The sequence below is a fragment of the Pinus tabuliformis genome, chromosome 8 (assembly GCF_031772625.1).
Source record: "Pinus tabuliformis cultivar Carrire ecotype Pingquan chromosome 8, CPIR1, whole genome shotgun sequence".
Taxonomy (NCBI): domain Eukaryota; kingdom Viridiplantae; phylum Streptophyta; class Pinopsida; order Pinales; family Pinaceae; genus Pinus; species Pinus tabuliformis.
The window spans coordinates 859,134,406-859,151,087 of NC_142294.1; the positions used below are offsets into that span (position 1 = coordinate 859,134,406).

Consider the following 16,682-nt stretch of genomic DNA (forward strand, 5'->3'; position numbering starts at 1 on the left):
AGTCCCCGTACTCTAGTCTCAACTGCGTCTTTCTCAGAATCGACATGCACGAGTTTCTGATGAGGGAATCTTCAGTTAACTGGAGTAGCACTAGTGAATGCATTAGTGCACCAACTAACTGTTAACTCTCTATTATTTCCTCAAACAGTTTAGAACTAATTTAACTGAACTTAACTCAGTAAACTGAGTTATCTAATTACAACTTACAATTAAATCATACTGGACCCCTAAAACTTAGGGAGAACATATACATGACTACATAAAGATTTCTAACTCGAAATTCATAAGATAATTAAGTTAATTAAACTAAATTAACTATTTAGAGGTTGCTATGAGAATAGAATTCGATTTTAATTCACAATTTAATTCAATGAAAAATTAAATTGGAATTTCTCGATTCTATTTTTAACATTTCTTGTTGCTATTTTCAACACAATGCTACTACTTCTCAATCATTCTTATTTTTTCCCTTTCTAGTTCCTCTCCTCTAGATTCTTGTGATAGTTTGCTGGTAGATAGTGGACTTCTAGACATTTCTCTGGGTACAAGGAATTCCTCTCAAATCTGGATGAGAGAAAGTATAATCTAAAGATAATCCTTGGGGACAACTCTACTTATCTAGTGAAGGGCTTTGGTTTTGTTAAATTTCATTTGGGAAGTCTAGGGAAACCATTTTTCTTCATGATGTTATGTATGTCCAGAGACTAAAGAAGAACCTAGTATCCATATCTTCCTTGGAAGACAAAGGGATGCGAGTTTCCTTCATAAGAGGAGAGGTCTTCTCCTGGCCTATGGAGTCTCACATGAGAGATGCTTTCACCTTGGGATCTAGTATTGAAGGACTCTATAGAGTCAATGGAAGACAACTGCAAGCTATGGTCTATTAGTGTCGGTATCTTCATCTCTCCATCAGTGATCAAATTTCTCTTTTTGCATGCATATTAGGTGTCTCATCCGATCAACTGCATTCCATTAGGTCATGGATCATCTGATGGTAGTGGTTATTTGTCAATTTCCCTCATGCCATTCATCTGCTGGCCTATTTTCACATGTACAAGTCATTTGCTGTCATTTTTATTTCATTCCATTTGCAAAAATCATTTTAGGGTTTTTAGGTCTCACTAGGTCTAGGGTTTGCCACCATGGTCTTCAAAAACTCAATAAGAGGTCAGCAGGCACATGAGGATGTCTAATAAGTTCATAAAATCACAAATTTCACTGATGATTTGCTTCATAAAGGGTTTTTACCTCAAAACTTTGTTTTGAGGTGAAAACAATGTTTTTTCTATTTCATGTACAAATTTTATGTAATTTCAATGTTTTCATATGTAATAAGCTTCAGCTACAGCCCTTGGTCACCTTGCCAACTCCAGCCACTGCAAGAAACAAAAACATCCAAGCATCAGTTCATCAAATGATAAAAAGAGCCAAACTGCAAAAAACAGAGTTTTTTTAAAGCAAAGTGAAAAGAACTTTGGGAAAGTGGGTTTGTAAAGGAAAAAATTAAAGTCAAGATGGATATAAAGTTCTCCTTGTGTTTGGAAGATTTCATTTTGTGCAAAAGAGAGAGCAAGAGGGAGAAAATCGGGTTTGAAGAGAAAGAAGTGAAATTTGCAGCAAAACTTCAAGTTTTCACCGGTGCTACGCACCTGGGCACTGGCGCGATGCACCTGCTTGGCGCTACGCACTAGGCGCAGGTTTTGAACTACAGTTTGGTCGTGTGCTACGCACAGAAAGTGCGCTACGCACCTGGGAGGCAGCGCTATGCATCTGCCAGATGAACTCCAAACCACATTTCATCGATTTCACAAGCCTCCAATTTTGAAAATAACCTCTCAATAAGTAAGTACATCCTCTCATCTGGTCTAGCAATGAATTGTTTCATCTATGGTGGTGATTTGAGTGTCTAAAAATGAAACCCTAGCTACCTCCAAAATTGTCTTGCCAAGCTTGCATAGGGTTTTGTTGTTCTTGCTGTTTTCACTCCCTTGTGATTATTTTCCTATATCCCATCCCCCTGCACTAAGTTTCCCTAAATCCCTTCCTCTTTCCCTCTCCCATTGACACTCACCTCACTCCCTATGACCACCAAACCCTAAACCCTATACATAATTCCTAAGCATTAACCCTATCCATTCCCCAAACCCTAATTCTCATTTCCTAAAACCTATACATTCCCAAAAACCCTACTTCCATCATAAAAACCCTCATTTACATTTATACTATCAGTCAACCTCTCAAATCCCAAAAAGAAAACAACAGTCACCCTATACTTAAAAAAAAAAAATCTCTTCATACTCATCATTCTACACTCCACGTTTTCAAGTATGGAAACATATTCAGCATATGAGAGGGATGATGAAACTGTCAGTGATTCTTCCCAAGAGGTTCATGTCACCATTCAGCTGAGTGTACCATCATTCAGAGGGTTGTCATCATCATGTTAGGTTCCAATGGGTCATTTTACACCTTGTTCATGCTTCAGTTGTGCTTAGGTAAGGTTCATTTCCCTCTCCTAGGGTTTTGAAGGTAATTTCTCTTGGATGGTCAAATCATCAACAAAACTTGTATCCTGATGTTCATACACCTTCTCCTATCCTTAATGTACCTTATTAAACACTTCCCATCACTGATATCCCTCAAATTCCTCATTTTCGCACAAACCCTAGTTTCTTGCTACAATTTGACAATTTTCTAGGCTAGGCTTGTGTTTTGCCCTTTTGGACCCTTTCCCCTCACTCAATATTTGAAATTCCACTTTCCTCTGCTTCCTAACATCCCTCCCTACTTCCCAAAATTTTCTCAAGAATTTAGAAGCCCCTTATCCCTTTCATTTCACTTCATTTCGACAAATCCCCTGTTCCACACATCGGGATAGGTTTTACTCAAATGATGTTTTTGAGCAAGGAAAAATGAATTTGGAAAAACTGAGAGAGGTTTTTGTCCATAATAGGCCAAGGAAGAAAAAACTCCTTCACGTTTTACACAGGTGTCATGGTTGTAGAGAAATGTAAAAAATAAAGTTGCCTCAGGAGGTTTGCTGCACCTCTAGAGTGATGTTGGAAAAATCAAGATTTCTCCTATCTTGGTTAGCCAAATGACTTTCTTGATGAGTCAAATGATAACTAGACATAAATAGATTTCTAATGAGCTATCATGAGCTCAATTCGGAGTTGAAGAAGACCTTCAAAAGTTGACTGTAACAACACTCTGCCTTTAGGCAGCCTCATTTTGCACATTTTGACTAGTCTTGGGAGATTTGACTTTTGACAAGGCAAATGAACTCCAAATTGAAAAATTAAAGTTGTGTTGGAAAGTAGACTCAATAAGATTTCCAACGAGCTATTGTGCACCCAATTTGGACACTGGTAAGGCCTCCAAAACTTGATCTGAAAATGGCGCTACACACAGAATCAATGGCGCTACACATAGAAATTTTTAACATAGGCTTTTCCGGCAGGTGCGTAGTGCCACCTGGTGCTCGCTTTTGATGGGGACCTCCATTTAAATAAAACTTTGAATTTTTGGATTCTTTATGAAAATTTATGCATGCTCATAAACCACTGGGAAATTTTGACAAGTTTGGACCTCCAAAAGGGCCAAAAACACCCAAAAAATGCCCTTTCTGCCACTTTTTGGCCACACAGGAAGCAGTCTTGGGAGATTGAAATTTTGGAGGGGAAAATGGACTTCAAATAAAAAAATTCAAGTTGTTATAGAAATTAGACTCACAGGGCTTTCCAACGAGCTATCCCGCACCTAATTTGGACCTCGGGAAGCCTTCCAAAAACAACTTGGAAAAATCGCTACGCACAGAAAAATGGTGCTACGCACAGGATGAAAAAGTGCCAATTTTGCCTGTTTGCTCAAAATTTCGCCTAGTTTTCTTCTAGTTTGGCCTTTTCTCTCTTATGGTCAAATTCATGATGTGAAATGATGTACATTGATGTACTATGATGTAAAAATGATAAAAATTTACTTGAGAAGGTAGATACATCAGTTGTAGGTGGTTTAGAGTTGAATGAATCAGTTTCCTAGGTTTTAGAGGCAGGCTGTTCCATTGCCTATTTTTGTGTTCCTAGTTTAGATATGGTTGAAACCACCCCTCTTCTCATGGATTCGACCCCTGATGGATAGCATAGGTGGTTTGGAGGTCTATATGATGTGTTTTTTCAGTCATTTGTAAAGGTTGGGCTCTTGTGAATGCTTTGAACACTATTGTACATCATCTCTGCAGTTTGGCAAGGAAATAGACTAGGGTTTGCAACATTTTGTTGGATTCTTGTGGCAAGGTGACTTAGTATTGTTTTTCCTTCTGTGATTAAGTTATCATATGTTTATGTGTGCCATTATCTCTCTTTTTTCTGCTTAACTAAATGAATCAAGTATAAAGGTGGAAATCATTGATGTTGCAGTGCTCTACCTTAGGGTTTCATTAGTTTTACATGTTTTCCAACTATTTGAAGAGGACTCATGACACATTCATGCCCTCTACAACTCCTCACTAGTCTCAAGACTCATCATTACACCTAATCTGAAGTACTAAAGCATTTGCCTACCTTGCCCCACAGAAACCTTTGCAAGACTGAGTTCATTCCCCGGACCCAAAACTTCCTTTCACATTTGATCTAGCAATCAACCATAAAAATCAATCAAACTCCTCTGAGCATATACCTAGCCTAAAATTAGTCTTTACATCAGTCATCTCAAGCCTCATTTGCTAAATTTTCCTTAGTTTGACAAGGAGAGAACCCTCTCCCGACTTGGTAGGGCTAGCTACCAGGTTAAGCGTGGTTTGATGTTAGCCTAGACCTGCCTTTCTTAGCCTGAGGTAGATTTAGGCCATAACATGGTCCATGATATCAATCATCAAAACTAGATATGGCACTAAAGGTTGGTTCATCTACATTATGAAGCCTTGCCTAAAGTAATAAAGTTGGTTTCTGGGATTCTTGGTGTTTAATCTAGTCATGATGGTGTATGTCCAGGATGTGCTAGTGGAAATAAGACAAGGGAACCATTCCCCTCAAGAAAAAATAAGACTATTGATATTCTACAACTCATCCAATATGACCTATGTGGACCCATGCCTGTGCAGTCCCTTGTTGGCTACCTCTATTACATTATCTTTATTGATGAATTTTCTAGGAAAACATGGATATTTTATTTGAAGCATAAGGACAAAGCATTTGACATGTTCAAGGACTTCAAGGAATTGCTAGAGAATCAAACAGGGAAGAGAATTAAAGTTTTGTCTGACAATGGTGGAGAATATACCTCAAATGAGTTCATTGACTTTTGCAAGGAGGTTGGAATCAAGAAAGAGACTATTGTACCATATAAACCTGAGTCAAATGGTGTGTCTGAAAGAAAGAACAAGTCTATCATGCCAAGCTTTCCGAGCCATGTTACATGATCAAAATCTACCAAAGTTCCGCTGGGGAGAAGCTACAAATACAACAATCTATGTTCAAAGTAGGGTTCCTCATTAAGCCCCGGATAACAAAACTCCCGAAGAAGTGTTTACAGGTGTGAAGCCTGATATTGGTCATTTAAGGATATTTGGATGTCCCATGTATTTTCATATGCCGAAGCACAAAAGGAACAAGATGGAAGCCACCGAAAATAAAGGTATGTTTGTTGGATATTGTGAAAATTCTAAGGCCTTTAGCATATATATATATATATATATATATCTGGTAAAAGGAAAATCGGGTTTATCAGGGTTGTAACCTTTGATGAAGATGCTGCCCTTGGAAAAGCAAGTGACCTTCCTCCACCTCCTCCTATTGAGAAGGATGACGAGATGGACCTACTAGAAGGTTCTTATGTGCTGGAATTTGAGAAGGATATTGTTGATGATCCCATGGAGAATATGAACCCCTTGGATCCCCTTCTAAGTGACCCCCCTACCGAGAAGAGGCCTCTTTGGTTCATGATACATTATAGGATGTCGAGAGATATGTCGCTGTCATAGAAACATTTAGAGAAAGAAAAAAGCCTTGCTGGTACTAGGGATACATTGTAGCTACGCGCACCACCATATAGGCTGAGCCTCCCACTTTTGAAGAAGTAGTGAAAGAGAAAGTTTGGAAGGATACAATGACTGAAGAATATGAGTCAATTATGAGGAATGATGTATGGGATGTTGTTCCAATACCTAACGAAAAATATTTTGTGACCTCGAAATGGCTATACAAGATCAAGCATGGAGTTGATGGAAGCATTGAGAAGTATAAAGAAAGGTTCATGGCTAGAGGTTTCTCCCAGAAATATGAAGAAGACTATGGTGACATATTTTCACTAGTTTCCTAATACACTACTATCCATTATATGTTTCCCTTGCTTCTAGTGAAGGATGGAACCTTCACCAGATGGAAGTGAAGAGTCACTAATTATGTCATTTAATCTATGAAAATATTGCCTTAGGTTTTCCTTCAAAGGTGTTAAGGCCTTAAATCCAATTGAAATTATTGCATAGAAACCACAATTGCATCTGAAGTAGTGGATCTACACCCCACACGATTTTCCCTAGTACATTCTGGATAGAATAGTGTTGAGATAAAAGGCATGCCAAACCACTTTAAATAGGTTAAATTTGTATTGAAAACCAATAAGAAGGAACACTTCATTTCATATATTCTATTTAGTGGGATTGTTGCCTCTATCCAATTTAATTCATGCACTAAAAGTACCTAAGGAAATTTGAAAGATAACTTATCGTTGAAGCTCTCAATGTCTATGACCCACATGAATTCATTCTGTAACATATCAAAATTCAAAATATTAGCTGGAATTTTAGTCTTGACAACAATCGAGGAGAGTAAATATATAAAGATGTTGAACCTATGCTAAGGAAATCTAATCTTGAATTACAAAAAGAGTTGAAGGTAAACATGTACAATTCAATGCTACATGATATGAATGTCCTAAACCCAACTGTGATGAAATGGATATAAAGTACATGTATAAAAAGAAAAAACTACTGCTACATTTAATCACTTGGCACCTAGATACAGGATTCTAAAATTATTCATTGAAAAATTTATCCATCCACTTATGAGAAGCTTCCTTGCACGGACAAGCAACATTATTCATTAATAATTTTTTGAAAATTCACAATCTTCATTAACAAAAAATTCCTTCAAAGCACTGAGAAATCCCACTCCACAACTAGGAAAAAAACCTAGTCTATTTTTACTAGTTTAGACATTGATTTGATTGGAGTACATTTGTTAGAAAAGGAACAACATTACTAAAATAAAATGTTAACTTCATCATGTTTTAAATTCATGATCACTTAGGATCCAAATTTAGAAGATACTAAAACTGACTTGGAAGCCCTCCCCTTTGATCTCAACAGGAATACACTGAAAAAATAGATTCATAAGGAATAAAAAATAAGACATAAACATTGTCTATAAGACCCTAATAACTATTCTTACTTTTATTAGCGACAATCATCTAACCTCACTAGGGTTTTCCCATATTGCACAAGCGTAGATGACAAAGGGAGAAATACATGATGCTCTTACATGCTTGGTGAAAAGGGACAAAATATTCAAAATATGTTTACATACTACAAGGGTAAAGCCTCTAACGTCCAAATCTTTACCCATTGCTTATGAAAGTCATTTGAAAATATGCTAGAATGGTGAAAACATTTCATGGATCCTTGGCCAATGTTTATGCTATTTTTAATAAGGGTTCATTTTTTTTAGGACAAGATGCAAGCTTAACATTGTGGACCATAAGGAAGTGAAAATTAAAATTATAGCTAAATGATAGCTATAAATCCAAAGCATCCCCACCTTATTGACGTTGGTGATCTTGAGGTTATCTAGTTAGAACCATTTGTTAATTTCTACAAGTAATTTCATTCCAATGATATATGATTTGTGTGGGCTGATTGGTGAAGTTAATAAAATATGTGTTAAGTTTGATAGAGTATATTAAGGTAGCATAATACCTCCTTCCACATTTACCCGCTTATATAAACTCTCCAGGGTAAACATGAGTTGAATTCTACTATGAAATGACCCAACCTTCAATTTCCAATTATGGAAATGGGGCCTACAAACCGAAACACATACTACCGCCCCTCAGGGACACTAGATCACTCAGCAGCCTGACAACCATCCCTGGTGATCAATCCCCGAGATGCAACTCATGTTGAAATTTGGTACCGCAGGACAGGTGGTTCCCTTGGGCTTTGATCTTTGGCCTAGGGAAAAGTGTCCAAAAGAATTTAATTTTTCTCCTAAAGTGACTTTATAATTTTATAAAGTTAAATCTAATTTAAAAGTGACTTTAAGTGATAAAGTTACTAAGTCTAATTTTAAAGTAACTTTTATAAAGTCAATGAAAAATTAGAAAGGAAAAGTGACTTTGGAAATAAATGACTAAGTGGGTCTTTATTAAAGTGGGGTGAATTAAAAAATAGAAAGTGAGATTTAAATGAACATTTAATCTCAGCCATTGATCTAAATCTATTTCAGCCATTGGATTTAAAGATCACCCAAAAGTCACTTGGAGTTATATTAAAGGAGGAAAAGGAGGAAAAGGTCATTCATTCTTTCATGAGCAGATTGAGAGAAGAAGAGCAAGAGAGCAAGAGAGATTTCTGAGCAGGGAGGAGAAGGAGACAACAGCTTGGCACACATTCCAAGGCAGCAGTTGAGCAGATTTGTACAACTGATTCAACACATAGTGAAAGGCAGATTTTTGCACAAAAATCGAGGAGCAGTTTGCTGATTTTTCTGCACACAAAACGGAGGCCGTACAACATTTATTGCTGTCCTGTTTGCTGTAATTTCCAGATTGCTGTGAGACACAGGAAATGAGATAAGTTGTAAATTTGCTTGCTGATTTTTTGCTGAATAATTCTCACTGTAAAAAGGCAATTTTCAGAAATAAAGAAGAGCTCTCAAACTGGTTTTCCCCAAGAGTTGTAGGGGGTTTTTCCAGGGTCAAGTTGACCAAAAATATCAGTGTTTTAATGTGTTTTAATGGCTGTTTTTGATTGCTGATTTTTAATTCTGCAATTTCCAGCATTTTGAAAAATTGCCAGAATTTGTGTTTTCAGCAATATTTATTTTTTCAGTCTGTTAAATGTATGGTTATGGGAATGGGCATTTAACTACATGGGAGAAATAAGAAGAAACTGAAAACCGGGGTGGGAAAACAGAAATTTCTACATGGTATCGGAGCTTGAGTGCTGAAGGGCAGTTTGGGACAGCAAAAGGAAAAATTACAGTTGCTGATTTTTCACTCAGAAAATTCCAGCAAGCTGATTTTTTCATAAACAACAGTTTTATCTTTACTACAGCAGTGCTATTCTTTCAGTTTTAGGACCGCAGGATGTCATTGGGATTGAGGGTGGAGGATAGGTTGGATGGGCATATAAATTACAGTGTTTGGAAGGAGAGAATGCAGAGTATCTTTGAGGAGGCAGAAGTCTGGGATATCATGGTGCATACCGCACATAACCCTGTTGTTGTGCCCACTGATGTTACTCAGTTGGCTGAGTATAAAAAGAAGAACAATAAGGGTAAGAGGCTGATTCTAGACGGAATCAAAGACCATTGCATTCCTCATGTGAGAGGAAAGAGCAATGCCCATGAGATGTGGACAACATTGTCCAATCTCTACCAGAGTACCAATGAGAACTGGAAGATGGTCCTGAAGGAGAAGCTGAAGAACATTAAGATGGGGAATGATAGTGCAGCTGGATATCTCACAAAGATTACTAATGTGAGAGATGAGTTGGCAGCGATTGGAGAGGCCATTCCATCCACTGAGTTGGTGCGTATTGCAGTGAATGACCTCCCCCGTTCATGGTTGAACTTTGCTGATGGGGTTTGTGCACGTGAGACCCTTCTCACATGGGAGAGGTTTTGGGATGATTGCATTCAGACAGAGATCAGGAAAGGACAACTTGGGGCAGCCAAGCCAGTTGAGCACGATGAGGACGTAGCACTGGTGGCAGGAGGCAAGAAAGGCAAAGGGAAGAAGCAGGCTTCCACAAGCGGTGGTGGAGGCAAAGGCAAAGGTAAAGGTAAACAGAGTAACTCACAAAAGGACTATTCCAAAGTGAAGTGTTGGAATTGTCAAAAGATGGGACACTATGCAGTTGTGTGTCCGGAGAAGAAGAAGAAGAAGGGGAAGAACCAGGACGTGGCAGCTTCAGCAGAGATTGAGGACTTTGCTGGTCGTTTTGACCGAGAGTTTGTGTTCACTACGTGTGAGTCCTCTAGTGCAGGATCACCTGCCACATAGGTTCAGAGGGAACATGCTTTTCCCTCGATTAGCGGAGCATCTACAGGTATCTGGTATGTGGACAGTGGGGCTTCACGTCACATGACAGGAGTCCGGGAGTACTTCTCAGAGCTTTCAGAGAGTGACACTGATATTGAGGTAGTACTCGGTGATGACAGAGTTGTTAGAGAAGTTGGGGTGGGGACAGTGACATTTCAGAGGGAGTCCAAACCTCCCTTGAAGGTGTCAGAGGTTCTTTATGTGCCAGGGATGAGGAAGAACCTCATATCCATCTCAGCTTTGGAGGACAGAGGATATGAGGTACTGTTCAGGGGAGGATAGGTGTTGATGTATCCTAGGGGCACTCCAGCTGATTCAGCTAGAGTGATAGGTGTACGCCATTCAAAGGTGTACAAGTTTGCATTCCAACCCCTTTTGGCATTGAGCAGTAGTACCGACAGCAGAGCTAGCAGTTTTGAGCTGTGTGAGATTTGGCACCGCAGGATGGGACATATGTATCATGGAGCCTTGAGGACATTGCGGGAGATCACTACAGATGTGCCAAATTTCAGTACTGATCACTTTGATACTTGCAGAGGTTGTGCGATGGGCAAGTTTGCCAAATCCCCTTTTCCCAGCAGTGACAGCAGAGCGACGGGGATACTTGATTTGATTAATTCCAATGTGAGCGGTCGGATGTCTCATGTTTCCTTAAGTGGATATGAGTACTATGTGTTATTCATTGATGATCACTCCAGGAGGACCTGGATTTATTTTTTGAAGACCAAGAGTGAGGTCTTCAAGCGGTTTTAGGAGTTCAGAGCTCTTGTGGAGACTCAGACAGGTCGAAAGATCAAGTCCTTGAGGTCGGACAATGGAGGAGAGTACACCCTTGGAGAGTTTGTTGACTATTGTGCGGAGGCAGGCATTAGGAGGGAGTTCACTGTTCCTTACAACCCCCAGCAGAACGGAGTTGCAGAGAGGAAGAACAGATCCATCATAGGGGCTGCCAAAGCCATGTGACATGATCAGGGGTTGCCATTGTTCTTGTGGGCAGAGGCTTGCAACACCGCTGTTTACTTGCAGAACAGGAGTCCGCATCGTGCCTTGGGGCACATGACTCCGGAGGAGGCTTTCTTTGGGAAGAAGCCTGATCTTGGTCATATTCATATCTTTGGATGCATTACATACTCCTATATACCCAAGGAGAAGAGGACCAAACTAGATCCCACCGCAGAGAAGGGTATCTTTGTGGGCTACAGTGAGACCTCAAAGGCCTTTCGGATTTACATTCCTGCACAGAGGAGAGTTGTTGTCAGACGGGATGTGAAGTTCGAGGAGGAAAGGGCCTTTAGGAGGTCATGGGAGTTAGAGTATCTGGATCAGCCAGACCCTCAACAGCAGTTGAGTCAGTCGCAGGGATCCAGTGGGCAGGGATCAGAAGGATCAGGAGGTACATCTATGAGGATGTCAGGTCCGTCAGTGAGCAGTGGCTCATCGAGCCAGAGGGGTGGTGCTCCGGGCAGCATCCAGAGCAGTTCACAGAGCAATTCACTAGGGAGTCCACTGATGGACAGTTCACACGGTACCTCAGCTTCTACAGGTTCAGGTGCAGGCAGGAGGACAGCAGACAGACAGTCAGGAGTTCAGGCTACTGATGATGATGATGAGGAGGAGTTTCATTCTCTGGTGGGAGAAGCATGCTCAGGGAAGAGGAAGCCCAAGTGGCTTCAAGACACCTTGAGAGATGCCACATCTGTTGCTGAGCCGAAGAGGCCGGTCAGAGAGAGTAGACCACCTGAGAGGTTTTGTAGTTATATGGCGATGGTTACCAGCATCCTTGACTCTGAGCCTTCTAGCTATGAGGAGGCAGCTAGCCAGCAGGTCTGGAGAGAGGCCATGCAGGAGGAGTATTCTTCTATCATGAAGAATGATGTTTGGGAGGTGGTGCCGAGGCTTGAAGGAAAATCTGTGGTTACTTCCAGATGGCTTTACAAGGTAAAGCATGCTGCAGATGGCAGCATTGAGAAATTCAAAGCGAGGTTTGTGGCTAGAGGGTTCTCCCAGGTAGAGGGAGTTGATTATGAGGAGACCTTCGCTCCCGTGGCTCGATATACTTCGATCCGCTCCATTATATCGATAGCAGCAGAGATGGGTTGGAAGATCCACCAGATGGATGTGAAGACCGCATTTCTCAATGGCTTCATACAGGAGGAGGTGTACATTGAGCAGCCACAGGGCTTTGAGGTGCATGGGAAGGAGTCCCATGTGTGCAGATTGAAGAAGGCCCTTTATGGCCTGAAGCAAGCTCCCAGAGCTTAGTACTCCAGGATAGATGCATACTTGCAGGGGATGGGTTTCACAAAGAGTGAGGCATATCCGAACCTTTACTTTATTGTGATTGGTGAGGAGCCTCTCATTCTGGTGCTGTATGTGGATGACTTGATCATTACAGGTGCAGAGAGACTCATAGAGCACTGCAAGAGAGATCTTGCGGCGGAGTTTGAGATGAAGGACATCGGCTTGATGCATTACTTTTTGGATTTGGAGGTGTGGCAGGAGGAGGGGCATTTCTTTCTGGGGCAGGGGAAGTATATTGTGGACATCCTTAGCAGATTCCACATGGAGGATTGTAGACCCATGTCGACACCGATGATCACCAACTGGAAGAAGCTTCATGCTTCAGATTCCGAGTTGGTGGATCCCACATTGTACAGGCAGCTGATTGGTTCCTTGATGTATTTGGTCAACACTAGACCAGATATCTGTTTTGCAGTCAACACGATGAGTCAGTTTATGTGTGAGCCTAGGAAGGTTCACTGGGTGGCTGCAAAACACATTTTGCGGTACTTGTAGGGGACAGTGGATTATGGTCTGGAATACAGGCAGGGAGATGGAGTGAGATTGGCAGGATACACTGATTCTGATTGGGCAGGTTGTGCTTCTGATAGGAAGAGCACTTCAGGGTGCTGTTTTGGGTTGGGTTCAGCAGTAGTGTCATGGTTCAGCCGGAAGCAGCAGTCAGTAGCACTGAGTTCAGCGGAAGCAGAGTATATGGCAGCCAGACTAGCTAGTTGTGAGGCTATCTGGCTTCGCAAGATGTTGTTTGGCTTATTTGGTCAGCCGTTGAGACCTTCAGTGATTTACTGTGATAATCAGAGTTGCATTAAACTCACGGAGAATCCAGTATTTCATGACAGGTCAAAGCATATCGGGATCAGATATCATTTCATCAGAGACTATGTTTAGAAGGGAGCTGTGAAGCTTGAGTATATTTCCACTGATGAGCAGGTTGCAGATATTCTTAGCAAAGCCTTACCACGGGGCAAGCATGTCTACTTCAGGGACAAGATGGGTGTGGTGAGGAACACCTTCCTCGGTAAGAGGAAGTGTTGAAATTTGGTACCGGAGGACAGGTGGTTCCCTTAGGCTTTGATCTTTGGCCTAGGGAAAAGTGTCCAAAAGAATTTAATTTTTCTCCTAAAGTGACTTTATAATTTTATAAAGTTAAATCTAATTTAAAAGTGACTTTAAGTGATAAAGTTACTAAGTCTAATTTTAAAGTAACTTTTATAAAGTCAATGAAAAATTAGAAAGGAAAAGTGACTTTGGAAATAAATGACTAAGTGGGTCTTTATTAAAGTGGGGTGAATTAAAAAATAGAAAGTGAGATTTAAATGAGCATTTAATCTCAGCCATTGATCTAAATCTATTTCAGCCATTGGATTTAGAGATCACCCAAAAGTCACTTGGAGTTATATTAAAGGAGGAAAAGGAGGAAAAGGTCATTCATTCTTTCATGAGCAGATTGAGAGAAGAAGAGCAAGAGAGCAAGAGAGATTTCTGAGCAGGGAGGAGAAGGAGACAACAGCTTGGCACACATTCCAAGGCAGCAGTTGAGCAGATTTGTACAACTGATTCAACACATAGTGAAAGGCAGATTTTTGCACAAAAATCGAGGAGCAGTTTGCTGATTTTTCTGCACACAAAACGGAGGCCGTACAACATTTATTGCTGTCCTGTTTGCTGTAATTTCCAGATTTTTGTGAGGCACGGGAAAGGAGATAAGTTGTAAATTTGCTTGCTGATTTTTTGCTGAATAATTCTCACTGTAAAAAGGCAATTTTCAGAAATAAAGAAGAGCTCTCAAACTGGTTTTCCCCAAGAGTTGTAGGGGGTTTTTCCAGGGTCAAGTTGACCAAAAATATCAGTGTTTTAATGTGTTTTAATGGCTGTTTTTGATTGCTGATTTTTAATTCTGCAATTTCCAGCATTCTGAAAAATTTCCAGAATTTGTGTTTTCAGCAATATTTATTTTTTTCAGTCTGTTAAATGTATGGTTATGGGAATGGGCATTTAACTACATGGGAGAAATAAGGAGAAACTGAAAACCGGGGTGGGAAAACAGAAATTTCTACAACTCATTTTCACAAGCTTGACACCCCAAGCACACCCATAACACACTGTGCATGTGGTTGGGAGGCTACAACTACACCCATAATCCTTCCTACATGCGGTTATGAACAAAATCTCCATATTCTGTGCTTACAGTTGCAAGAAACGTGCCACTTTTTCAAGGATGGCCTATAGGCCACTGCCCAGAAATATCTAGAATCAGGTCTAAGATGCTAACAAGTCTAAACAATGAATCCTAAGGCTAGAAATCACTCAAAACATGCCCGTCTCATGATAAACATTTTGTCAAATATGTGGTAAACATAGTAGTTACAGGTCATGAATGCATATATGATCATGATCATCTTAAATTCAACATATAATCATCAAGAAGGCTAAATTCCCTCTCAAGATACCTGCGACAACACTTATTATCTCATGCATTCATCAATCATTCAATAACTTATCAAATCATGAACATAATCCATAGTAAGTGCACATCATCTAACCAAGCATACACTCAACATATAATTGGAATAGAATCGATGGAAATCAACCATAAAATCAACACAATGATAAGTAAAAGTGGTCATAGGTCACAATGGAAAAATAACTCATATTAACATATGCAAAATCCAACCAAGTCAAGGACTTCCACCTAGCACCCGACCATAGATTGGGTTGAACCAAATATCTCTTTCAACCAATCACCCCTGTGCCATATTCCAAGCATGAATGTGGGATTATATGGGTTAAACCAAAATAGAGCCAACCAGGGTTTCCAGAGGCAAAACAACCTCAATCCTCAAACACAGTGATTCCACCTGACTAATCTAGAAATCACTAATACCAACCAGATTGGTCTCTTCCCAAGCTGTCTAGGGCTCAAAATATTCTATCTCAATTGATAACCTCCAGGGAAACCAAGATGTTACAGGGGTATATAGATCTCCCATCTTAGCCCACAACCTCCAGGGAACCCAAGCTATTTTAGGACTCCAAAGATTCTATCCCAACCCACAACCACTAGGGAACCTAATAACCAATAAAAAATCTAGATAGAGAACCCATTACATCATGGTTATCCAGGAAATGGAAAGGCAAGGCTGAAATCACTGTCAATCCAAGAAAATAGCCATGCCAATGATAAAATATAACCAAAGAACCAGATGCATGTATCATGCATCCAAATATCATCAAGGAAATCATACATGAAACCTGTTATATGCAATGAAATCCAGCTGTCGCTGCTGATCCAATTTTCTTTTTTGTTGCCCACCAATTCCTTTGTTTGTCCTTTGCTTGTTTTCTCCAAGTCCAAGTGAATGCTAGGATGCTCCAAGTATGCTCTAAGTGTGCAAGAGTGTATGAGAGTGTAAGAGTGTGGAAGGAGAGAACCAAAACTGAAATGACAAAAACTATAATGACCAAAAGTTGTGAGTTGTGAACTGTTTCTCTGATGCCTTTTTATCATTGATCTATCCTTTTTCTTTCAATTTGCTCATTTTCTCTCTAATTTCCCTCGCATGCATATTTGTGTCTCTTCATCTCTCTTTTCTCCTATTTTCCTTAATTAAATGTCATTAATTTCCTCTTTACCTTTACCAATGCCTTTGCCAATTTCCATAGCCATTATTAAACCACAAGTGATGCCCACTATAATGTTTTCTCACCGTTCAACTTGGATTACGTGTCCCACGACATTGGTTTTCTTTTATTTACATGGAAAATCAACCAAGGGCTGTTACAAACCCCTCCCCTTTGGGTGAAAACTGTCCTTGGTGTTATATGACACTTATAACCAACAAAACATACTGCTTATGGAGCTTTATATCACAGCTCAATGCAATATTTACAACATACCAAAATGCTGAAAACATGACCACCATACTGCTTATTGGAGCTTTATGACACAAATCGATGCAATATTTACAACATACTGCTTATTGGAGCTTTATGACACAAGTCATTGCAATATATATATATATATATATATATATATATATATAACTAAAACACATATACCAAAC

The 16,682-nt window shown here is 39.9% G+C and overlaps 1 long non-coding RNA gene across 1 annotated transcript in view; it reads left to right on the top strand.

The window, feature by feature from the left end:
• Positions 1-16,682, top strand: part of LOC149238275 (uncharacterized) — a 40,749-nt gene that overhangs the window by 8,259 nt on the left and 15,808 nt on the right. The window lies entirely within an intron of this gene.